General features: G+C 44.4%; 1 protein-coding gene across 1 annotated transcript in view; it reads left to right on the plus strand.

Annotated features, from left to right (window-relative positions):
* LOC126456784 (leucine-rich repeat and calponin homology domain-containing protein-like) overlaps positions 1–26,716 on the plus strand; it is a 340,291-nt gene that overhangs the window by 155,063 nt on the left and 158,512 nt on the right. The gene's annotated exons all lie outside the window — the stretch shown is intronic.

Here is a 26,716-nt window from a genome sequence, read left to right on the forward strand (position 1 = left end):
TATGGAAATAAGAAAGGGCTTATGTACAGGTAAGTATTTCAACATACCAGCGAGAGTTCAGCACAATTAATTAGTAAGAATTATTTTGCTTACTACTAGAACATAAGATGCGAACAAGATAATTGGCTAACATTTACAGGCTGTTTTATATTCTATTATTATTAAAAATAACCCGTCCGCTTGTGCTAACTGAAAGTCGAAGACGGAAGTATTTGTAGAGAACCATGCAAATTTCTCATTTGTAAAACACAGTTTCAACGTAATATTGCCACAGTAGTCTTGTATGCTTTATAAAAGAAATTGGAAAGTTGTTCGGACAGCAACTATAATCATACAATGTCCTGCATAGTCAAACATAGTAAAGCTGTACATACAGTTTTCCTTCCTGTAAAGATGTTCTCTTCGACCGAAACCGATAGAAAATATTAAATTTGTACAAAATCAAATGGTTCAAATGGCTCTGAGCACTATGGGACTCAACATCTTAGGTCATAAGTCCCCTAGAACTTGGAACTACTTAAACCTAACTAACCTAAGGACATCACACACACCCATGCCCGAGGCAGGATTCGAACCTGCGACCGTAGCAGTCCCGCGGTTCCGGACTGCAGCGCCAGAACCGCACGGCCACTGCGGCCGGCAAATTTGTACACCTGATGGCAAACTTTTATGTAGGCCAAATTTAAGAAAGTGACAAATTTAGCTGAACTTAATTCATCCCATACCGCAGCTATAAAAAAAAGCTTTTTTAAGTCTCATTATTTAGAACAGGGTACCGTTTGGAAAGGACACCTCTGTTATTGCAAACAAATTTCAGGCTTGATCACTAGAATCCAAGACCGAGGAATGTGCTGGCCATAACAGTCGAACGAGACCTGACTTTGTAACATGCCACCCTCAGCAAAGTCCTGTGGAGCGAAAAAAACTTCATTACGAAAGATGTTGATGTTAGTACTTAAGATTTTTGTTCAAACGGGGGAGAAATACAGAAGTTTTACATTTTTTTGTCAGCTTATGTCTTTATTTACCCTTAAGATCTCAAAATTTGTCAGGGAAAAATGCTAAAAAAAACTTGTCAGAAAATCAGGGAAATATCAGGTAATTTTATTTGGAGAAACTTGTGGCAACCCTGTTATTGTTCGGATGAGGTAGAGTTCTCAGCCATTATAGATTCCTGTGGACAGCATATGCGTCACGACGACTTTTGGAGGGTATACCTTGCCACGATTGCCTGTGTCTCATCTTTGTTTCTTCCACGCTTTCGATTTCCACTCCACTCCTCTCTCCACAGCAGACCCAATGTTTCGGTACTGTTATACATGCGTGTAGCATCTCGTATTTGCCTAGAAGTTTATAATTTTATCGATTGTCCTTTCTTCCTAATATAATGAATGTATTTCTAGCACGATGTAGGATCTACACAGAAGCGAGGGGCCAAGAGGACGAGAGATTTAAATGCAAAGGCAAGAAAATTCGAATGCCCCCCCCCTCTCTCTCTCTCTCTCTCTCTCTCTCTCTCTCTCTCTCTCTCTCTCTCTCTCTCTGTCTGTGTGTGTGTGTGTGTGTGTGTGGAGATACTCCTCCACATCTTTATTACACGTTCAAGTTACATTAATGTGGCCACCGGCTATTTTGGACGCCATAGAACTAGTAGTAGAGGATATATAAAGCGTGTCGGGGGGGGGGGGGGGCGCATAAAACAGTGCAGTAGCTGTATGTGGAAGTAGAGCGATTTATGTGACGTTCGAAGAGCGCGGTCATTGGCTTTTGGGCTAAAGATGGAAGCATTTGCGAACCGTCTAAGTTTGTAAACTGTTAGCGTGCCGCTGCGGTTAAAATTTACCATCATGGCAAAACGGCACTACTAAAAACCGGCGTCGAGGCAACTGGGGTACACCAGCGGCCATAGACGGCAAGGGTGAACGACGGCTGCGAAGATGACGACGGGCGAATAGACGTGCAACTGTTGAGCAACTGGCCGCCCATATGAACAAGTGCTACCAAATGTCTCTCCCCAGCGACTGCTCAGCGAACTTTGCTTCGTGTGGGAATCCGTAGCAGGAGCCTGATTCAAAAATAAATGGCTCTGAGCACTATGGGACTTAACTTCTCAGGTCATCAGTCCCCTAGAACTTAGAACTACTTAAACCTAACTAACCTAAGGACAACACACACTTCCATGCCCGAGGCAGGATTCGAAAATGCGACCGTAGCGGTCGCGCGGTTCCTGAACTGTAGCGCATAGAACCGCTCGGCCACTCTGGCCGGCGAGCCTGATTCATGCATCCATAATGACTGCTGTTCATTGTCAACAAAGTCCGGATGTCGCACGCAAATGCCGCATCTGGACGTCCACAGAGTGGCCACAGGTGGTCTTTTCAGATGAATCACGTTTTATGCTCCATTGGCGTGTGATACAGGAAACATGTGAAAGCAAACGCTGTGCAACAATCGACTGGAGTGTCCAGACCGGAGTCATGCCCTGCGTGATCTCGTCATTCTGGAAGGCAGAATGGATCAACACAAGTGTGGATCTGTCCTTGTGGACCATATTCACCCCTGCAGGCAGTTTGTTTTTCCACGGCACGATGACCGAGGGTGATGACAGAATGGTTAGCACACCAGATTTGCATTCGGGAGGACGACGGTTCAAACCCGCGTCTGGCCACCCTGATTTAGGTTTTCCGTGATTGCTGTAAATCGCTTCAGGCAAATGCTTATGGTTTCTTTGAAACGGCACGGTCTACTTCCTTCCTAATCCAACGGGACTGATTACCTCGCTGTTTGGTCAATTCCCCCAAACCACATGATGGCATCTACCAGCAGGACAGTGCAATGTGTTAAACTGCTTGCAGTATGTGTGCGTGGTTCGGAGAGCACCGGGACGAGTTTACCGTACTCACATGGCCACCAAACTACCCGGATTTAAGCCAAATCGAGAATCCATGGAAAGACCGCGATCGGCCATACCGCTCCATGGATCCCACACCGAGAAACTTAGCGCAGCTGGCAACGGCACTGGAGTCGGCTAGACTCCACATGCCCGTCGGTACCTTCCAGAACTCCGTCGACTCTCTTCCTGCACGTGTCGCAGCGTTTCGCAGTGTGAAAGGTGGTTATTCAGGCCTTTGACAAGTGGTCACGTTAAAGTGACTGGACAGTGTACCACCACCACCACCTCCTCCTCTTCTACTACTACTACTACTACTACTACTACTACTACCACTCTCTACCTCTCACTATCGATTACTCCCCCCCCCCTCCCCCCCCCCCCTCCCGGTGTCCGTGGCAACTTTATCATTTAGGCACGTCTATCGATGTCATTCCACACCAGAAGACTACACGCCATAACTATTGAGCCCAGTGGGAGGCAGCAAGTGCCGTAGTTGGTAGCACCCTCCACCCTCGGCAGGGGGGAGCAGCTGTGTGTCGCGTGCGCGCAGACGCCGTGACGAACGCCTTCCTGTTGTGCAGCTCTGGCCGCGCCACCCGCTGCAATTATGTACAGGGGGCGCCGGCACCACCTGGCAACGGGGACACGTGGCCTCGGCGCTATCTCTGTCCGGGTCTCGATACACATTTTGCCACACTCTCGCCTAACCTCTTACACCTTTACGCATTTACATTTCTCGCAAAAGGATAATATTGGGCACCGCGTATAAATCCTTTTGTTTCAGCTTGATGTTCGAAGCATCATCCCTTCTGGCATCTTTTACCTTAATTAATCTCAACAAAACATAGTGTATTAGTAATTTATTATCGACTAGCGCCCAACCTCGGCTCCGCGCGAATACCACTAGGTATCTACGGCCAGACAACTTGTCTGGAATAGCGGTAACAAACCTTCCTCGCATATCAGCCTATCTATTAGTGAAAACCGTATCAAAACCGCTACATTAGTTCTTGAGATTAGCTTTCACATACATACAGAAAACGTAGTGGTGGCTTTAATTTACAAGTTTTAGGGCGTTACTGCAGCGTATATGCAACGTAGCGCGACTCCGATGCTGGTATATAAGCAATGACATTTAGGCATGGGATTAGCGTGTCATCCGTGTCCTTCCAACGCGTGTGCGGTAAATGCGAAAACGTGAAATATGGGGACGTTATTACCAATTGCGTCCAAACAGAACAAACGTGCTGTTATTCTTTTCTTGGTTGCTGAAGGACAGACACCAGTGAATGTCCATCGGAGAGTGAAGAATGTGTATGGGGCAGCATGTCTGTTGAAAAGCACCGCAGTGGAATGGAGCGCCAAATTCCGTGCTGGTCCCGATTCGACACCAGACGCCGATCGATGTGGGAGGCCAGCCACGTCCGTTTCAAGGAATCTGGTGTCTCCATCACTGGGGACACTACCGCGCAACAAAGGAGAAATTAACAGTTTGCAATTAAGTCGAAACATTCGGGAAAAATGCGACAAGGGTTGCTGCTGCTTCATGATAACGCACGTCCCCATATCGCAAATGTCGTAACGCAGAAGTCACTCCAACTCAAGTGGGAGAAACTCGAGCAGTCGCCGTATAGTTCTGATCCCTCCCCGTGCTATTATTACGCCATCGGTCCCTTCAAAAAGGCCGTGAAGGGTCGACGACTCCTGTCGGACGAGGATGTACAACAATTAGTCAGAGACTTCTTCAGGCAGTAGGATGCTGCGTTTTACCAAACGGATATCGTCAACCTAGTGCATCGGTGGATGATTGCTCAGTCCTCAAAGCGATTTTGTCTGATTGGCATACAGATTCTGGATTGTACGGTCATTGAAGGGAAACTTTCTGATCGCCTCTTACGTAATGTGTAGTGATGATAATCATCGCTATTAGTGTAACTGCTTGTCATCAATGATACATTATCACGACGTTTCGTCGCCGTATTACCACCAAATCCGATGGCAATCTCAAAAGTTCACATAATTTTCTCCAGTACCGCAGTATGCAAACGTACTAGATGCATGTAACATACCCCATTGGACACATTCAAACAGCTCCCAGTGCATTGCAATCAGTATTTTGTTAAAAAATATTTAAAAAATAGTTATTTAGCCATAGGTTTTTAATTCAGAGATGTGTTCAAGTATCACTGTCAGGCATAGTTTCCACTTAACGAAGAAATTCGGTATAATCAAAATTACTCTTACACTCAAAACCAGGCACGTTTTTGTTATGTACGTAGGTAGTGTAGGAAGTGTGTGTCTCGATATCCTAGGCTGTGAATGTCATCTAATCAGACATCTGGCTCGCGGTCTGCTTGTCTGCCACGGCCTGTACTAAGCGTTCCTGTACAGGATAACTGTTAACAGTTGATGACTGAAGCCATGGAAGTAAATAACAATGCGACCAGAAACGTCACAGCAACCTTTGCACCATATAGCGCGCTAGGGTACATCCCATTTAGAGGTTTAAGCCAATGATGACACCACGAGTGCTGCTAGAATAATCGGATGAGGCACAATTAAGGTGATGTCGCTTATTGGCAGTTCGACTACAACAACTTATCCCAAAATTTTGTCAAAATGAGCAAATGTATTGCTGCAGCCCCTTGAACCCACGCACAAGAGCGAAGCAGAGATGTATAGAGTGAACACGACATAGCAAATTGCGAACTGAGTAACAATGTACAGTACTAACACTGGGCAACTGTAAGTTGTTTGTAAAGACTAGAATAAGAGCGGTAATTTGCAGGTAGGTGGATTAAAATAGTAGTTCGTGGTAGCAATGCTAGCGAGGGACGAAATGCGTGAGTGGTAACTTCGGTAACCTTTGCAATAGAAGTGACGGAGAGAAATGAATGAGCGATACGAGGTTATTTACTTAAAAAGAAGAAAGAACCACAACTGGAAGAAGGGATGAGCGTGTACTTCGTTATTAGATTAAGAGAAATGGCCATTATTGTAGTTTCTGGGATAACAAAAGGCAGTGCTTCAGTTGCTTCCTTAATGCAACAGGATCTTGGGCATAAAGCGTATGGTAGTTTGTTGCGGAAGCGGACAAATACGGAGATAATAGTAGTTTCAAAATGTTTTGGTTATATAGATGGATACTGCCAACTGTGTCTGAACATTATGATACGTGAAATGTACTTAATATATTTATGTGAGACATTTTGGGAGGTGTACGCCCAAAAGCCGATGGAGCAGATGGAGCATTAGGTAGTCCAGTCTGGTCGAGGCCATAGTAACGACGAGGATAGTAACATTTTTCCTTGGCGAATTTCGGTTGAAAAATGGGAAATTTATTGTGGGAACATGGTGGAATATTCCTGCTTCAGCCCCCATAGTTTAATGAAGTTCCGATAGGTGGCAGAGCTATACAAAGCCTTCAAATTAGTGTCTTCGCGGAGCTGCGTTCCACACAGTCCTGCCATAGTCGCTTTTGGCGGAAAACTATAGCATCGCAGATATTCATGGCGCTTGCAGAATGTCTGCTGAGACTTGACAGTGAACAAAAGCACGGTGATTTGTTGGGCGAGGCGCCGGTCATCGTCGCAAACCTGTCCGACTTCACGGGTTTCAGCCGGCCGCACACAGCTGTGACTCGTGGATTGTTGGAACGCTCAGACACTCTCATTCGAGGTGATTGTCGGATCAAAATTGCAGATCTCGCTGCTCAACTGGATATCTCTGTTGGCAGTGCTCCCCATTCGTCTACCAGATCGGTTACTCAAAGGTGTGTGGCCGCTGGTTCCACGCCGCCTAACAGAAGACCATAAATAGCAGCGAAGAACCATGTGTGCGGAACTGCTTACGCGTTACGAGGCTGATCGGGACAACTTTTTGTCGAACATCGTAACAGGTGATGAAACATGGTCTCATCACTTTGAACCGCAAACAAGACTGCAATCCATGGAGTGGCGTCAAACCACCTCTTCCCCGAAGAAAATATTGAAACCGCACCCTCAGCCGCTAAAGTAATGGCGACGGTCTTCTGGGACTCTGAAGGGTTATTCTGTTTGATATCATGCTTTATTGCGCAACAGTCAACTCTGAGGCCTATTGCGCTGTCTTCAGGAAATTAAAGAAACGACTTAAGCGTCTTCGTCGCTACAAAAATGCAAACCAACTTCTCCTTCTCGGTACTAACTTCTCCTTCTCAGTGACAACGTAAGACCTCACACAAATCCTCGGACACGAGAGGCGATTACAAAGCTTCATTGGACTGTTCTTCCTCATCCTTCCTACAGCCCGGATCTCCCACCTTCTGACTTTTATCTGTTTGGCTCAATAAAGGATCCACTTCACAGTAGACAAAACATGGATGATGGGAAATTGTTTATGCAGCAAGAGATTGCCTGCAACGTCGACCAATAGAGTGGTACCATGCGTGCATGCAGGCCCTTCCATTTAGGTGCCGTAAGGCCATCGTAATGAACGGAAATTATGTTGAAAAATTCGGTTTTATAGCCAAAAGAGAGAGGTACAATACGATGTACCCTGAATAAAACCAACCTCTTATCAGAAAAAAGTGCTGCGTTAGTTACTGAACACTCCTGATACATAAATGAGGCACTGACATGATCAAACAGATGGAAACTGCTGAAGTAACGCACACATGCGCTGGTAATTGTTTATAGCTTCACGCGTTTTTGGCTGCTCGTGCTGTCGTGGATGACATTGCAAAAGTGGAGGTCCGGCGGAACAAGTGACTGCTCAGACTTACACTTCATGTCCCCCGGAAATGTGTTCCGAAACTTCCGGACGACAGAGACACAAGTATGGTCTCGTGGTGACAGTATTTCCTGTTGAGTTCAAGCGCTCACCCAAACTTGAAGCCTGGTTCTTCAGCGTTTTTTTGGTTCTGTATTTATCGTGTCAATTTTTGTTTAAAGTTATTAGGTGAGACATTATATTGCTTGTTTCTCACATCTGCTGTAAGCGTGTGTAGAGCTCCTCGTTACGAATGCTGTAGATGTTTCCGAGCGAAGTAGCCGCGACGTTGCACTCTTCTCGCATTCGGGTGGAGAGGGATACAATGCTGTCATCCTGGTATTACATAGATTTTCCAAGGTTTGCCTAGGTCAGTCATGGCGATAATCTCGATGGTTATTTCATCTGGCCACAGATGCTTCCTCGCTTCACCTTTCTCCAAATCTTCAGTGCACCGTGTCTGATGACCTCAAGTTCATGAACTGTCTGTTGACGTTCGCTCGTATTTTATTTTACTACTGAGTCGGACATGTCCTACAGAACAGACACCACTCATATCTACAAGGACTATTCGGAAAATAAGGAACGATCGGTCGCGAAATGGAAACCACAGTAGAAAATCAAAACTGTTCTGTTCGCAACAGTTAGCTACACCTTTCAGGTACTTCAGTACATAGTCGCCGCTCCGACTTGGACATCCGCCGTAACGCTCTATCAACTTTACAATACACTCGTCATAGAAGGTAGCCTTCTGTGCTTTCCGTTAATTTTCTACGCTGAACTGCAGCACGTTGTCTGTAACAAAATGTTGTGTCATAGCCAGCGGTTCACTTGAGCAAAGATGAAAATTAGAGGAAGCCAAGTCAGGGGTGATCACTCTTCCCATCGAAAACACTGCAGGGGCGTCCTCATTGCTCCTGCAGTGTGCGTTCGAGAACTGTCATGCAGAAGGAAATGCTTGACAGTTACTTTTGTGAGTTTGCATGAAATTAGGCGACAACTATTGGTAGGCACCCATACTTGAAGGGAGACACTATTTGCAAGGCGTCTTTACGCGCAATCTCTGCGCTCAGAAATGACAAGGGCGACGTACGGGAGTACTAGAGACTCTGCCCAACACATTTGTGCAAAGCTTCATCAGATTTTCAATGTGGTTTCCATTTCGCGACCGATCGTTCCTTACTTTCCCATTAGCCCTTGTATAATATTAGAGTGTAGTTAACAGCGCCCTATCACTTTGTGCCGGTATGGAATACGTTTGGTTCGGAATGTTTGCGTCTTCGTCCTGAATTCGAAACTGCAGTAGTGGCCATTGCTGCTGCTTATACCTTCAGACCGGAGCCTGAGAGGTCTGTTGAGAGGGCAGCGCCATTTGGAGCGGTACGGCTGGGTGCACTTCCTGCGGCCGTCCGCTCCCCCACTGCTGCAGTTTTGTACTGGAGAAGACTGCGGGGGAGATCGATGTGGAGCCCGCTCTGCGGCTCAGTGCCGATGAAAGAGGGAGGAGGACGTCCGGAGTCCATTCCGAATGCGTGGTCCCACAAGTTTGCTTGATGGTGCCTCCGTTGCTCCGGCCGTTGAAAGGATGGAGCAGCAGTAATGGAAGTGTGCCGCCGCAGGCCAGCTCTTTGAAGATTATGTAACAGCGAGTTAAATTTATGCTCACTGTTCAGATGTGTAAATTCAGTAACAGACCTATTTTAGAATAAATTAGCGGTGGTAGAGAATGGGCTGTGAAAGACATCGCGTATTTAAAGTTCATATTTTTGAGTCAATGGTCCAGTTGCGGGAGTGTAAATAGAGAGACATTCGATCATGAGAATCTTTATTTTTCCAGTATCAGTCTTCTGACCAGTTTTACGTGGTGCATCACGATTACGTCTGCTGTAGCATTCTCGGAGTAGCACATACACCCAACTTCTTCATTTACTTGTCGGATATATCCAATCTCTGTCTCCCTACAATTCTTGACCTCTACGGCTTCCCCTAGTACGATGAGAGTTATTTCCTATTACCTCAATACAAGTCTGTCGTCCCCTGCCTCCCTCTGGTCAGTGTTTTTCGTGTTTCTTACCGATCACCCTCTAGAATAGCTGTGCGTGTGGTTTTCTTTGTGCTCGTGCCCTGCCACCAGCGTCTGTCTCCGTGTACCGAGACTCGCCATTCCACGCGACCTTTCTCAGTGCATAGAGTCGAACTGCAGTGTTCTTGTATCCACTCTTATGTCTGTGCACTGTGGCGTGTTGTGGACAGAAGGACGATGTTGTTATCCCTCCCGGCTAGCCACGCGGTCTATCGCGCTGCTTCCCGAGCGGGAAGGCGTGCCGGTCCCTGGCACGAATCCGCCCGGCGGATTTGTGTCCAGGTCCGGTGTGCCGGCCAGCCTGTGGATGGTTTTTAAAGTGGTTTTCCATCTGCCTCGGCGAATGCGGGCTGGTTCCCCTTATTCCGCCTCAGTTACACTATGTCGGTGATTGTTGCGCGAAACCTTTCTCCACGTACGCGTACACGATAATTACTGCACCACGCAAACATTTGGGGCTACTCTCGTCTCGTATGAGACGTTCCCCGGGGGTGGGGTCCACTGGGGGCCGAACCGCACAATAACCCTAGGTTCATTGTGAAGGGACCACTGAGGGCCACGGCGGCACGAAGCCTCTCCGTCGTTTCTATGTCCCCAGTTCAGTACACTATACACACGGAGTTGTCGGCGGTGGCTTTGTACCTTACAGCGAGGAGTTCTTTCTGGGTGGTGTGGCATTCTACTTGCTGCATTGTGGCCCGTCTAGCTGCTGCAACAATATGCAGTTGTTAACGCGACCCTTGGCATGAACAAGTTATTGGCCACGATCCACTTTCGACGTGATGTCAAGTGAAAGCGCAATTCTTGGACGACTTCGGAGTCGAAGTACCCCTTGCGTTGGGCACGAACGATCTACACGAGATAAACTACATTGACACTGCACGTCTTGCTCATCATGCGGTCGGCTTTCGAGATTACGGCCATGCACAAGGACACTCTCCCTCTCACACATTTGTCAGGAGAATAAAAAACAATGTATTTCCTTTCGTAAGTAACTTATTTCATACAAAATAAATTGAAAAGGTATTCTGACACCTCATCACTGAAAAAAAGAGAGAAATAAATACTTTATTAAGACCGTTGTAGGTGCCATAACAGGGAAGTGACTGGTTCCAAGTGCCAGTAAGAAGCTGTTTGTTTCAGATGCCACTAATACTGAGGCAATGCGTTTTACGTGTGATAACACTGGTACAGAAAAACAGCTGTAATGTTTTAACTAGTATAATTGTAGTCTCGTATATTCTAATTTTTTACAAGAGACTAATAAAATAAAATACAAGAAAAAATCTTTTAGTATTTGTGCTCTTACACAGCTCCGCCGTGGGATCAGATGTTGCGAAGTTAGCTCTAGAACTCGCTGTGCTGTTGAAGAAACGGCAGCATCGTTAATAGGCTTTTCTGTTTTGCATCTGGCAAAAGGGGCTTGTCTTTCAAATAAAACACAGCATAACATATATCAGCGATGGTCTTTCTTCTTTCGAAGACATTATTTTTCCAGTCTTCTGTTTGAGAGTAAGGATTCTGAACAGCTATTTGAGATGGATGAGTATGAGACACTTTGATTATGTTGCATTTGGACATCTAACACGTGTGCGTTGACAAGTGTTTCAAAAGGATCTTTAAAATCAAAGAACTCAATTGTATGCACTGGAATTATGAGCAAACATGTAAAAGATTTGCTCATTCATCAATGTTGCGTAAAATTTGTGAAATAAATGCCTTAGTTATCATTCTTCTACCATGCGCCGCGTAGTGTTGAATGTTTCAACATTTTCTCTGCATGATTTGGCACCTGAAACAAGTCGAGAGGCATGCCGAGAACACAATACCACTGAAAACGCGTATTGTGGAAAAATGAGTTGAGTACGTTTGACATTTCCACTCTACAGTTCATTTAAACTTCGCTAAAGCGGAGAGAATACATCGCACTATAGAAGTGGTAAGTGATGTCAAGGCTCATATTAAGCCCGGGTACATATCGCTCCAAAATAAGTTCTTAGACCATGAGAAGTGTAAAATGCAGGCTGCTTATAATTAAACTTTCGCTACTCCAGCCATTGCAGACGGAAAACTATTCAATGTATGGGTATCGAACTTTATGATCTTCAGGCTATGCGCTGCAGGATTCGCGTTGTTAGTAGTGTTAGTGTCGTGACTGGCTGTTAGGAGCCGGTACTGGTACGGCGACGTTGGGTTGACACACAAACATCAGTGTGCGTTACGGTTGCAGACATTCAACATGGGTCTGTACAAGTTGACAGGGCCTTACCCGTAAAGCAGGCGCACTGCAGCTCTTCGCGAGTAGTAGTTACGCATTAAATGAATCCGGAAAGATCCTCTTTCCGTACCGGGCTTGAAGAACATGATTCGGAAGTTCGAATAAACTGGCGATTCGTGAATAGTTACTGGGGGAGGCGGCGGTTAATTACGCGACAAATTGTTAAAGAAGTTACTGTTGCCATGGCTGAGAATGCTGGGCGCGATGTGCGATCTTCAAGCAGTGCACAAGCTGTGTTCAAATGGCTCTGAGCACTATGGGACATAACATCTATGGTCATCAGTCCCCTAGAACTTAGAACTACTTAAACCTAACTAACCTAAGGACAGCAAACAACACCCAGCCATCACGAGGCAGAGAAAATCCCTGACCCCGCCGGGAATCGAACCCGGGAACCGGGGCGTGGGAAGCGAGAACGCTACCGCACGACCACGAGATGCGGGCGCACAAGCTGTGTCACAACAGCTGAGCATTCCATGGTCCACCGTTCGAAACGTGCTGCGAATTTTGAAGTGATGTACATACACACTTCCAGGCTTTGTGTATGCAAATCGTCGTCACAGTGAGCAGCATTTGTAAGTTGGAAGATAATCAGGTTACGCAATTAACAAGCGTCTCCATCTCGTTTGGAAATTAAAAAAATGTTTCTTTCAGTGGTTTATTCGTTATTCAGCTTCCGCATGTTCTTACAAACGTTTCACAAAGTTTCATTGTCCTACGATTGCCGGCGGAGCGGTTCTAGGCGTTACAGTCTGGAACGGCGCGACCGCTACGGTCGCAGGTTCGAATCCTGCCTCAGGCATGGATGTGTGTGATGTCCTTCGGTTAGTTAGGTTTAAGTAGTTCTGGGGGACTGATGACCTCAGCAGTTAAGTCCCATAGTGCTCAGAGTCATTTGAACTATTTTTTTGTCCTACGATTACTCGTTTTCCATGGCTGTCCAATCACGTAGCGAAAGTTTAATTATAACCACCCTGTATGTGCCTCGTGGACTGGAGAGTTACTGGGCAAGTTGGACCTACAAGAAGTCAGAGTTGAATCTAGATCGACATGCAATGTAAGCAGAAACGATGACATCTTAGTTCCAATCGACTGTGCGCCCCCCCCCCCCCCCCCCCCACACACACACACCAAACACCTAACACGGATTGGGGCATCGAGGTGCAGCTACGGTTCTTTGGAGTCATGTAAGGGAAATGTAACTTTATGTATACAAGTATGATCACTCGAATATTTGGTGCATAAGTATCATCTACCCTCACAACAGGCGTCAGAAATTACGCTGACGGGAAAGTGTAAACCACAGAACATCACACATACTACAGGGAAGATGGGAAATAAAACTTCATCCGCGTAAGACGTGGCAGAGGCGAGTGGGAAGATCTCACGCGAATGTAACAATTTCTGTAGATCCCTGAGTAGGATCTGGCAAAAGATACAAAAAGTGCACTCAGATTTGCGTCATACCCGTTCGAGTGTCACTCGAATGTGCGTTAGATAAGCTAATGATCGTTCACGAGGATTAATGACATGAAGGAATTCGCTGCGTCTGTGTCTAAATGAGTTGAAACATGTAGATTGTATGTAAGGTTCAGTTGTTGCTATTAGTCCTTCAAGTAATCAGGAAGTGGAAAAAAGTATTGAGACTCTTATATATAAATGAAATAAGCAAGTGGAGGAAGTATTTCCTGGTGACGCATAGAAAATGTGTTGTTTTGTTAGCTGTATGTGATACCCTAATGGCTGTCGCTCACTCTCGGATGTGTATAAAAGGGGAAAACTGTAATTGTAGCACGAAGCGACGCAGCGCACTGGATGCATTCATTGCGGCGCGGGCTGCGGTGTGTAGTAAGGATGAGGATGTGGGCATTATTGTTGCGTGGTCTGTATCCACAGCACAGCGGCTCCCGTGCTTGGCGGGTTGCAAGTTGTCAGGCGCAGAACACTGGTTGCCTGCCATTCTATCGCAGAGGCACGTCTGGTTGCGATGTCGCTTGGACAGAGAACAGTGGGAAAGCTTACACACGAGACAGTAAACGCCAAATTAATGCTGTTGATATAGACATTGGAAACATTTTTTGTTACAATAAATTAACCTCCAGTTGGCTGTTAAAAGTAAAGAAATGCTGTAGATTCATGGCGTTTGAGAGGCTGCAAATGGAGGCTATGAAGTTCACGTTGCGTCAATAGATCTTTGCTGGTTTTGTTAGTTAGTAAGCAAAAGCAACTGAAATGGTGTTTTTGCTTCTCCTGCCAGTTAGGTGGAGTATTCGATCATTCGCTTCCTGCAAGCAGAAAGAGACAGTGCAGCATGTTGGAATCGCCTGTGCGAGACAACGGTTTACAGTTTCCGGAATTTCTGAAGGAAATTGAAACTAATGTCTTGTTTGCTGTTTTTCGGCGTATTAGTGAGTTTCAAGAGGAATCTGTTGTGATAATGGTAGGGAGTGCTGTGAAGGGGACCGATAAATGATTTAGTTCTGCACAGCGGCTTTCTCTGTTAATGCGTGTCTCATGGATTAATTGCAGAGACACGAAAACGAATCAGATGTGGTGGTGAAATGTCTACGCAATCCATCTGCGTGAGCACACTGAAGGAACTCCACGGAGGACCCTCTTTAACACTGTCAGAGAGAGGCTGGGTTGCCAAAATTTTTGTGCACTGTGAATACCAAAATGTCTAACCGATGTTCACAAAGTTAAAAGAATGGGTTCAGCCTTGACATTTCTTCAGTGCTACGGTGAAGAGCGGGAGGAATACCTGAATAGAACCGTGACTGGGGACGAGACATGGATGTCGAATGTGAACTCTCAAACTAAGGGAGAGTACACCCATTGTACTATACTTATTCTCTCAAAAAATTCAAAAAATTCAAGCTGATTCTGTCAAGCTGTAAATTGAGGATTGCCGGCCGGTGTGGCCGTGCGGTTAAAGGCGCTTCAGTCTGGAACCGCGTGACCGCTACGGTCGCAGGTTTGAATCCTGCCTCGGGCATGGATGTGTGTGATGTCCTTAGGTTAGTTAGGTTTAATTAGCTCTAAGTTCTAGGCGACTGATGACCTCAGAAGTTGAGTCGCATAGTGCTCAGAGCCATTTTTTTTGTAAATTGAGGATTATAATTTTTGAGAACGTAAACTAATTTTGACGTCAGATTAAGTGGGAGTAATGCTTGAGAATACTACGATAACACCAGTTTATAGTGGGACTCCTACGAAACAGAGGGCTCTGAATGATTTCAGCGTAGCCAATGAGATGATTTTTTGACGTAATCAAGAAGAGGCGAGCCGCGCGGAGTGGCCGCGCAGTTTGAGGTGCCATGTCACGGATTGCGCGGCCGCTCCCGCCGGAGGTTCGAGTCCTCCCTCGGGCATGGGTCCTTAGCATAAATTAGTTTAAGTAGTGTGTAAGTCTAGGGACCGAACACCTCAGCAGTTTGGTCCTTCACGAATTCACACACAAATGAGAGGCGAGGAGAGAAGCAATGTATTTCTTGCGCCGAAATTGAGACCAGTGTCTTGTTTGCTGTTTCTCGGCGTATTAGTGAGTTTCAGGAGAAGTATTTTGTGATTATGGCAGCGAGTGCTATGAAGAGGACCGATTGAAGTCATTTACTTCTGTACAGCGACGTTGTCTGTTGGTGCATATCTCGTGGATTAATTGCTCAGACACGAAAATGAATCAAATGTGGTGGTGAAATGACTACGCAATCGATCTGCATGAGCGCACTGCGTAAGTGAATAAATGTTTTTTAATTAAAGCAGGGGAGAAGGTAAGTCGATCAGTCTTTATTAATACAGTGTTACATGTTCGCTGTATTAATAAACAGTGATCCATCTACCTTCTTCCATGATTTCATTAAAAAACATTGATCCACTTACCTTCTCCCAAGATTAAATTAAAAAACGGTGATCCGCTTATTCAGTGTGATTGCGCAGATCGGTTGCGTAGCAACAAAGAGCAGAATAAATATTTCGCTGGTTTTCCGAATATATCATGGGTTGCGATACTTCTTGGTTTGCAGGTACTAGCACAGTTAAAATAGCCACGATTCAAACAAGGAACAATTAAATTTATAATTCTCGTTTACAGCAGTGTTTCACCCTTTTTTCCGAATGTATTACTTCGAAACACCTCGTCTGCCTGCTGTTCTCTCACTGGCTGCGTAACACGCACTGCTGACACACCTCCTCCTTGTTTCCATGTTGCAACATTCGTGCACAAACACGTAAGTACAGCACTGGACCTATTGAAGACTTTCACCGTGCGAGGAGTTTAATGAAGGAAAACCTCAGATTTTTGACTGGAAAACATTCCAACATGATCCCTTGGCACTAGGAGTCTTCCATCTCTTCCCCAAGATGAAGACCATTCCTTTCACGTTCGACGATAAGCTCAAGGATTCTGTCAGCAAGTGTCTGCAGCAACGTGCACGTTCACAGGCACATGCTATTTTAAATAACGCCACCGTCGTTCGTACGACTCCTATAACCTGAGCTGAACGGTCCGCCATGTTTTCCCCAAAGTATAGGATATTCATACTTGTTTACATATGATTCACGATGCCAGTGCAGATTTCTAATTAAATGTATTGAAGAATTCGTCGTAAATATGGGTCGTTGCTCAGCTGTGAACTACACTAACCATTGCAAAAATGGTTTTCGCATGTTTAGATTTCCAAATCATCTGAACGAAGAAGAAGATAGACTATAAATTTCCGCCGACAACTGGGAACCAGGACCTGGCGCTCGATCATGTATTGAAAGTACATGTTAATAAAAGTAGTTATAAACGTGGAACCAGTTGTCTTCAGTTATGTTTCTTCCACCAGTCTAAAACTGTATTGAAGTAGTTCGTCTCAATTTTTCGATTCCGAGATATTTTTGCAATTGACGAAGTTGAGAGGAATATTAAATGTGATGTATTTTAGGTCGTTATCATAAATATACATACAGAACTGAAGAGTATTAGCCCCATTTCTTATTTGGGTACGATAGGACGAGTGATAAGATACTTTTATAGCGTATTGGTCATTGTGAGGGAACCTGCACAAGTAACATAACCTTCAAATAATTAAGTTTCGAGCACAGCTAAACAAGCAATAAATTCTCTCTTATGTTCGTGTTAGGATTAAGACATTTAATAACAGCGTGAATTCTAGATCCAGACCTCCTGCTGGGAAGGAACTAATTTATTCTAATGACCTCTGTGAACATACTTTTAGTATTGAGTTCATGCATGGTACAGTTCCAGAAACTTTATACTGATACTACCCTCTCTGTACAATAAAAATACCGCATTTCTTACCATACCTACTTGAATTCAAGAAATAAACGTCAGTTGTGCAAGTGGCTACGGACAGAAATATATAAATAGGCACAGGTTGTTACTGCGTAACACCCTCATTTCAAAACATAAGTACCGAATTTTTAAGTCGTTACATTTAATATTTGAAAACTACGACGAAAATTCCGAGCCTACATTTTTATAGCCGTGTAATATTACATTTAAGTTTTTCTGTTATATGAAAAGAGCGTTGTGAACATCTCTATACACATTAAGTACTGTTCACTATCGCTAAATGACAAAATGATGATATATAAACTGAAATAGCAACAGTGAGCTACACATAAAAATGAGAATTGATAAATAAACCGATAGAAACCGGAATACCAGCATACAAAAAAAGGCAGTAGTAATAGTAGATATTGTTTAATTTACTGTGAATGTGTAAAGAAAGTTGTACACAGTAATTGCGCCCTGTTGATTATTAGGTTATAGGCTGTGATTTAGAGTAAATAGATAAAAAACGCAATTTAGGCCGGAGATGGCTCTATGATGTTATTGGGGTGTTTTTCATTTAAGTAAGCGTAAAAATGAAGCAGGGTGTGTATTTCAACATTTCAAAAATGGTTCAAATGGCTCTGAGCCCCATGGGACTGAGGTCATCAGTCCCCTAGAACCTGACTAATCTAAGGACATCACACACATCCATGCCAGAGGCAGGATTCGAACCTGCGACCGTAGCGGTCGCGCGGTTCCAGACTGAAGCGCCTAGAACCGCTCGGCTACAACGGCCGGCTTCAACATTTCCCGTGACCTCTGTTGAACATTTCCATTACGACTATGCTGTGGAGGCACCATTTTTCCAAAATAAAGACCGTCATGTTCACAAATCTCTGCGCATACGTTCGAGGTTGCTGAACACAGAGGCATCCTGTCGCTACTCGAATGTGTAAAAATGCACGAGAGAGGGGGGAAAAAAAGCCAACGAGTGTGATCATCAGCTTCAAGTTCTGACTCACTCATCAGTGGACCAACATCAAACGGATTAGTCTGAAATACAGTATACTTAGCTTCACATTTTCTCTCAATACTCGTCCAATCTGCCACGTCAGCAACAGAAACTGTCTTTGCAGGATTACTGTGCGTTACAAACTTACGTGCATTTCGTCCCATTTCCTCCAAGAAACACCAGTTGAATCAAAACCTTGACAACTGAATTTTGCTACTTTTTTGTGAATAATCCCATTTTGATATTTATTCTTAAAGAACAATATCTCGTCCTTGATGTAATGCCTGAATGCTGGCAACTGAACAGCATATGAATGCGAAGGTACCTTATACCACTACTTGTCATTTCCTATCCTGATCCATTGGTATATACAGCGAGGGGAAAAAAAGACTGACTGAAAGCCTCTGTATGAGGCTTAATGTACCGCTTGTTATATTCATTGTTCTTAAGCGAGATGTACGTTGGCGGCAGTAGAAGAGTTGTGCAGTCGGCCTCGAATGCCGTTTCTCTAAATCTAATAAGTGCCTTACGGAAAGAGCATCACCTTCCCTCGATGGATTCCCATTTGAGTTCACGAAGCATATCCGTAATAGTTGGATGCTGATCGAACCTCTCAGTAACAAATCCAACACCCCACCTATTAATTGCTTAGATGTCTTCCTTCAGTTCGACCTAGCGCGTATTCCAAACATTTGAATTGTACTCAAGAATTCGCTCTAGCGTTGTATACGCCCTGTCCTATATGGATGATGTACACTTTCCAAAAAGTCGATCATTTGCCTTCCCTACTACAGTCCTTACATGCTCATTCCATTCCATATCTATTTGCAACGTTAGACTTAGATAATCAATGTGACTGTGTCAAGCAGCACACTACTAATGCTGTGTTCGAACATTACGGCACTGCTTTTCCTACTCATTTGCGTTAACTTACATTTTTCTTCTTTTAGAGCAAGCCAACTCTTTTAGAGCACACCAACTAGAAATTTTGTCTAAGTCACCTTGTATATTCCTACAGTCACTCAACTTCGACACTTTCCCGTAAACTACAGCATATCAGCAAACAGCCGTAAATTGCTGCTCACCCAGTCCGGTAGGTCATTTGTGTATACAGACAATAACGTCAATGATGTGCACAGGGGGACAGTGTCAAATCCTTTTCGAAAACCAAGGAATGTGTAGTCTGCCTGTTGCCCTTCTTCCATTGTTTGTAGGGTATCATGTGTGAAAAGGGCAAGTGCTTTCTAAGCATCTTGTGGGCCCTGTTAAATCACCAGATCTTAATCCCAAATGAAACTGCATAGCTGAAGAAATTTACGGTTTCTCTTTCCCACCGAAATATCATTATCAAGGGTAGATGTAATGTTACATGCTGTTAGCATGATTTCTCCTGGGAGTGACAACTTTACTGTCCAGTGCACTGGTGTAAGCTGTCGCCAGCACACACCGGTCGGCAAAGATGTAGTGCGAAGATCGATTACCAGGCGCTGGATCAAGCACGCCTATCACTAGAGGCCAGAGACACACCGACAAGCAACAGGCCTCCAACGCCCTCTCGACAGCGTGTATTTAGGCTGACACCGCTGACCGGAGGGCCTCAGTCACTGACTCACACTCCAGTTGGCGTCTGTCATTCATTCACAGAGCGAGTACTGACTCAATCAGGCTACGACAGTACATAAATGCCAGATTAATGGAGAGATAAAGTTTGTAACCGCAAGATTACCAATATTGTCTGCAAGAGGACGGACTATTACTGATGAGCTTGTACCACAGCACATGGACCCTATTGACGTTAAGTATCCAGTTCATGTACATAAAGAACCGTATTAATGCATGTGTGCAATTGTGTTGTAGATAGAGGATGCTGGCCAAACAACATCCTCTTCCTTGGTACAAACTCTACACCCATTCTGCTCACTTGCACCATCTCCTTCCCCCCCCCCCCCTCCCCCCTCACCTTTTAGTTTTTCTCGATGCCGAAAAATAATTGGGATATTGTCTTGGCGTGCTTCAACATTTCTGTACTACGAACAGTAGTCGACATCGTCTCTCTAGCTTATCGTTTCCGTGATATAATTCCGTCGAACGGAGACTTCGTAGCGCAGAATAAATGACTGAACGATAAGAAAGCGCTCGTTATTCATTCGCTGGCGTTGTTACTTATCGTGACTGTGAGAAATGCCTTCCCCGCGCGGCGGCACGGTTGACTTCGCGTTTTCGTTGCTTCATAGCCGTATACGCGATGGGATATCGCTTGCACACGCAGAGTAGCAGCAAAAAGAAGGGAATCGCACAACAGGGGCCATGTAGGCGGGTCCACAGTAGCGATAGGGACAGACATAGGGGTAGGGGTGATTTAGCGCTGCGGGGCGCGGTGCCGGAGTGTTTGGGCGGGCCGTCGGCTGGATAACTGCCAGTAGCGGGGTGGTTCGCGGCTGTGAAGGACTGCCGTGTCGTGTCTGGAGCCCCGTATGTCGGCGGTTTGTTATATCTCCTCCTTTCTGTTGGACTTTATTGCGGAACGGTGCCACATCCACTTCCGCGCTACGTTACAGTCCGGGTAGCGCATTGATCTTGGCCTGCCATGTACTCTGGATGAAATTTTAGCGGATGACCCAGGAGCAGCTGCTCGCGTTCTTCGTTTTATCCACTAGACAGACCTGTCTAAGGACATTTGATTATGCTGTTTTCTTTTAATCCCTTGCCTGTAAATGTGCCTTTTATAGTGTTGTCCTTTTTAGTTCCTGTTTTAACATTGTGCCTCGCAGTGCATTCATACTTTAGTCTGGGCGCTAATTACCACTGTGGTTGTGCGCCCTGAAACCACAAAAAAAAAAAACAGTCCGGGTAGGGAATCGACATTCGCTTGTCCATAAGGTAAATTACGTTCGTCAGGCCAAACAAAAGTTCGCCTGCCTCCCTCTTACAGAAACACCACACAAGCCTTGGTAATAGCTGCTACACACACTGCACGAGATTTTAGTTTCAACTAAAATGAATGGCTAACCACATTGCTGGCCATTATTGCCATGAAATGTAGTTACTAATTGCTTGAAGATGAAAAAAAAAAAACCTCTCGCGATCTGTACCAGAAGATAACGATCGCGGTTATCGCTGAAACAATTGGTTTGCAGCTATACTGTTTCTTTTTTTCCACGCCAGTTTAACCTGTCTGTTAAAACTACTCAAAATAACGGGTTTCTGAAATAACTTATTCTCCGTTTATTATTACCTGTAAGAAACGTAGAAATAAAACAAGACTGAAAAAATTTTGACTCTGTTTCAAGATACAGAGAATCAAATTATTAAATTAAATAGGCAAATAAAAGAAAGCACAGTCCATGCACCGTTCCCTGCTTTTCTTGAAAAGGGACAGGTGGTTGAATACTAATTTTCTGAAAGTCTTCCCAAAAATCGTGTTGTAATCGGGGACCATACCACAATCAGCGTATTAAGAATAGTCAGCGCTGAAGGATGAAACCTGATATTGAAAAACTTTTTTTACGCTGTAAGCGGATAAAGGTATATTATGTAGACACAGGCAGTAGAACATTTCTATTGTATACTGTGAATGAATTCTTAAGTTTTTAATGTATTACTGTCACCGCAATTTCGTTCTTCTTTTATTATTTCAATGATATGGCAGACAAATCTGTAATCTTTCATTACTGTGTCACTTGTAAAAACATTTCCAGACGAGGTTTGGTGCCATTCTGCAATACAACGTATGTTCAGCGACGACAGTGAGAAACTACGCATAGACCATGTGGGGGCAAGTGACAGACTGCACCTTAAGCCGTGACACATGGCACCAGCGACATTGTAGCCTAAGCAATACTGTACGTATTCTAATGGCATGTGTGTATGCATTGTTATTAAAATAGCACTGATCGCTTTCCCTATTTTCTGTGATCACACAATAGTTCAAAACAGTGCACATTTTAAGAATAAAAATTTACTCCTTTTTAAAAAGAGGTTGATTTAAAAATGAAAACTTTTAGCGCTGTTGCTATGGCTAATTGATATTCCGGTTTTTACTCGGTTATTAGTAAAAAATTAAAGAACACCTATTACACCCGAGACCAAACAAATACCGAAAAATATCGGTTATTCAGAACCATCCCTACCAGAGTAACGCGCGATTCTAAATTGCTGCCGTCTCATACTCTGCCATGTAGCGTCATGCAGATGCGATATGGAGGGGCATAGGGTCAGAAAACTGTTCCCCCAGCCGTTGTCTGCTTTCAAAACCTTGCAGCCGAGACTTTTCAGTCAGGTAGCTCCAGAGACGGCTTCGCGAGGGTGTTCGTACCCCAATCCAGTTCTAAAAAAACCTGATAGTTCGGAGAATTGAACATGAGCCCTCTGCATGACAGTCAGCCACGCAGACCAATCAGCTACAAAGATGGACTGCATATGCAAGTGATTAGCATTTCAGCGCAGATACTCAAAGTAGGTACGGGTGTGGCCACCTTATTTTATTCGTGGGACATTCACAAGTGTTCTGTAACACGTTCATTCGCCACACTTGTAAAATGCTTTTATTGACTGAAGTATTACACAACAGAAGTCGCTATATACTACCACGGTTTCGTAGTCTTAACGCCATCATCAGGTGTATCTGAAATCTAAAGTAAAATAGTAGTTGTAACGTCTTCCTTTAAACAATTAAAAATTATAAATTTAGCACTAAAAATCTGATGAAATCATTAAAAATATCCTACGCAGCAGTAATAGGACGTTGTGTCCGTGCCTAAACAACTAGTAGGAAAAAATCTTTCGTAAGTGGACCATCTTAATAAAATCCCAAATTGTGATTACGAAGAATCTCAACTTCTATGCTCGGCGTGGGAAATTGCCTCTTGTCCCAAAATTGCCATGGGGAATGCATGCAGCCAACTAAAAGTAAAGCCGTCATAGGGCATTAGGTGTAAGTCACACGCTAGTCCAGAGTTGAACTCAATAACAACTCTGCGCAGCAAAGAGCAAATCAGCTATAAGCCTCATATGGCGAACCACGAGAAAACTGTGATAACATTCCACGCCAAAACTCGCCGAACGCCTGTCTGACCCGTGTGGCTACGGCAAGGCTGAGCAATAACGCTGTGGGCTGCATTCGTGGTTTTGTTTAGAACTGAATTTTAATTTTTAATTGTTTAAAGGAGTATTTTACAACTATTGTTTAACTTTAGATTTCAGATAGACCTGATGATGGGACTAAGACCAAGAAACCGTGGTAGTGTATAGGGATTTCATATTGTTAGCTCGGCCTTGAAGGATCATAATCACGTCACGTACCGTGAATCAGGAAATGGAATTGCTTGCAATTAAACACGTGTCCATACAAACAGTGCGACGACGTTTGTAGCACCAAGGGCTGCCAGCAAAGTGACAACTGTTACTACTTCCCTCGACATGGCTTCTTATGAGAGGCGTGTCGACATCGGTGCGCTGAGCGACAAAACTGGACGCGGGAGTGGGTACAACGCCGTCATTTAAGACGATTCTCGGTTTTGCGTACATCTTAAAGAGGGAGGGATGGTTGACTCCGAGGAGAACGAACATAACCAGAGTGCAATGAGCATCTAGCGTGATGGTATCGGGTGTCATTGGGTACAAACAGGATAAACTCTGTTTCGCATAGCTGGTAGCCTGGAAAGCAGCCGTTACATTTCTGAAGGTGTAATCCGTTGCGTACGATAATGTTGTCTTTTAACAAGGTAAAACAACCGCTTGTTGCCCATACTGTCCTGACATACCTCTTGGCCAGCACGTTCCCTAGCTCTTCTCCTGTTGTTAAACCTGATTACGGGTTGCCTAGAGACTGGTCCACCAGCACTCGACAGTCACTACGACTGATACATCTCAACTTCTGTGTTTCGGTCTCCGAACCCCCCAAAAGCAGCTACAAAGTTCATCGTACCTCTGTTTTTTTGCCGTGCTGTATGCCCGGGATAAGTAAAATTCAGTTATTTTATATCCTTCCCGATGTAGCTGTTTTAGTGACAGAAGACTACTTGCTGACAGCATGAGGAACACTAACCTGCAGCGGATGAAACCAACGACTTGTACGCGACGTTCCTCCTTACGGGGTCATTCCAAGAAAAGTGAAGATTTTGTTACATATGTAACACGTCCTGTTCCTTTTTTTAGTGGCTGATCAACACAGTTCGTGCCATCAAACCTTCGTTGTATATTCTTCATATCCACGTCTCTCTCTTTTCTCTCTCTTCATGTTAATGCTTAAATAGAAATTGTACAAATATTACGTCTGTAAAACATGGTCTGACCCTACGACCAAGCAGGTAAGAAGTGGATCTAACAAACCTCCGACCACAGCTCTTTGACGCTTGGAGACGTATTCACGAGGGAGGACCTATTCAGTTTCGGTACTTATCATACAAAGATTGCTGTACACATTTCAATAGAACGTGTTCTGCGCTGTGACACGAAGGCCAGCAACCGCCCTCTGCTAGGCTGACAGTCACACTCTCGTTGTCCCTCAGACATTCAAAATATTCCTTTGCTCAGTATGAACTACTGAAAGCAAATGCATATTAAGATAGGTCAACCATACAAATCTGTCTTCAACACTTAAAAGAAATAGTTTTTCCGAGTACACATTTAATATCATGTGCAGCTGAAGATTACTGCGTCATGTCGACGCAATAAAATCTTCTCGGGCTAGGCCTAGTACCTCCGTCAATCAGCAGGATGCCCGTGACGTTTCGGAAAGCCAATGTCTTCACCCACCTTGCAATCTAATGCCGATAGGCCTACTCCGTTCCCACTTACAGTGTCTCCCAGAGTTTTAGGGTCAACGTTATATGCCTTAGAGATGACTGTGAAAAGAGTTCTTCGAGGTAAGGAACTCATGATCGCGACTAAATATTTAATTTTTAATTACGTAAACCACTTACTCCCTTAATAACAACTTACACTCACAGGAATTGTTCAAAGCAACGAATGCAGTGATGGGGCAATGAAAGGAGGGAATAATCCTAATATACATAGGTCCGGAAATCGATGGTTATGCACGAGTGCACTCTTGTCATTGGATCCTTGGGGGCTCTTATCAAGGTGTTCGTATGCACTGTCGTAATACGTCGCATCGAGGAAAGCATTGGCCTGCGGACCTATGTCTATTAGTAGTATTTGCTTGTTTCATTGTCTTCTATTTACCACTTTCGTTTTTGTCTGTAATAGCCAAACACACTGTACAAGGACAGGGGGTATGACACTGCGGCACTTAGCCAGACCGCAGGGAGAGCGTGCATTCTGAAATATTGCGGGTGCTATGCGCATTTTCACGGTAAGTAAATCAAGAAGATTTTGCTGCATTAAATCTCTTACCTAACAATTCAGTTACTGGCTGGACATTACACAGAATCTAAAGACATCTACCACACTGTAATCAAAGATACGACATAATCATTCATCCCCTCTTTCTGACCGTTCCGTGGCCATCAGCTCACTGCGTCCTCAGATATTCAAAAAGGGTAAATATTAGCGTATTGATCGTCCTCTTGGTGTAGAGATATATAAGTAGCGGGTCACAGGATCCCTGACAGACGTGACGTAGTGTCTACGGAACGCGGACGAATTCCCGCTAGCATTGAAAGCTGGCCATTCTAAATAAACGTCGCAGTTTGTTGAGATTCGGAGGGCGAGGCACCTCGCCTTCCAGAGCCTCACATCTGCGTGTTCGTGCATTCCGGCACAAGTGCGCCGCGGAGAAGTTAAATCGGGAACGTGTTTATCTTCCTCAGAAAGTAACGGTAGCTTTCTAGGAGTCCGCGCACAGCGTCTTGGCTATCTTCTAGACTAGGCTACAATACTGACTCACGATGCGGAACTTGCATAATGACAGTCGAATAGCAGAATTCATGTACTCTCGATAGCGGAAGCGCCTTGGGAAGTAGACATTTCTTTTGGCAGAACTCACCTCCTTGTGCGTGGCACTTGCGGTTGCTGTACAGTGCCGTAATCGCTACAGCTTGGTACCACGGATAGAATGGTTGGCAGAGCTGTTCATAGATACGTGCGTCGTTAACGTTATTATGAAGCTGATTGATGGTCAAAATACAACGGCCTTCCACTGTTCTGGCATTCTACATGTAATTTTAATTTAATTAATTTTAATTTATTTTTGTACCATCCCATAACTGACTAATTTGTTACAGAAATCAATCAGGAACAACTCACGGATGACTTTTATTAATTCGAAGTTGTTTTATAGTTTTTTCTTAAAGTTAGTAACACCATGTACACATTTGCCTTTCATGTAATCTATAGCGATTCTAGGTGCTTCAGTCCGGAACCACGCGGCTGGGATTTTATTAAGATGGTCCACTTACGAAAGATTTTTGCCTACTAGTTGTTTAGGCACGGACACAACGTCCTATTACTGCTACGTA

The sequence above is a fragment of the Schistocerca serialis genome, chromosome 2 (genome assembly GCF_023864345.2).
Source record: "Schistocerca serialis cubense isolate TAMUIC-IGC-003099 chromosome 2, iqSchSeri2.2, whole genome shotgun sequence".
In the NCBI taxonomy this organism is placed as follows: Eukaryota; Metazoa; Arthropoda; class Insecta; order Orthoptera; family Acrididae; genus Schistocerca; species Schistocerca serialis.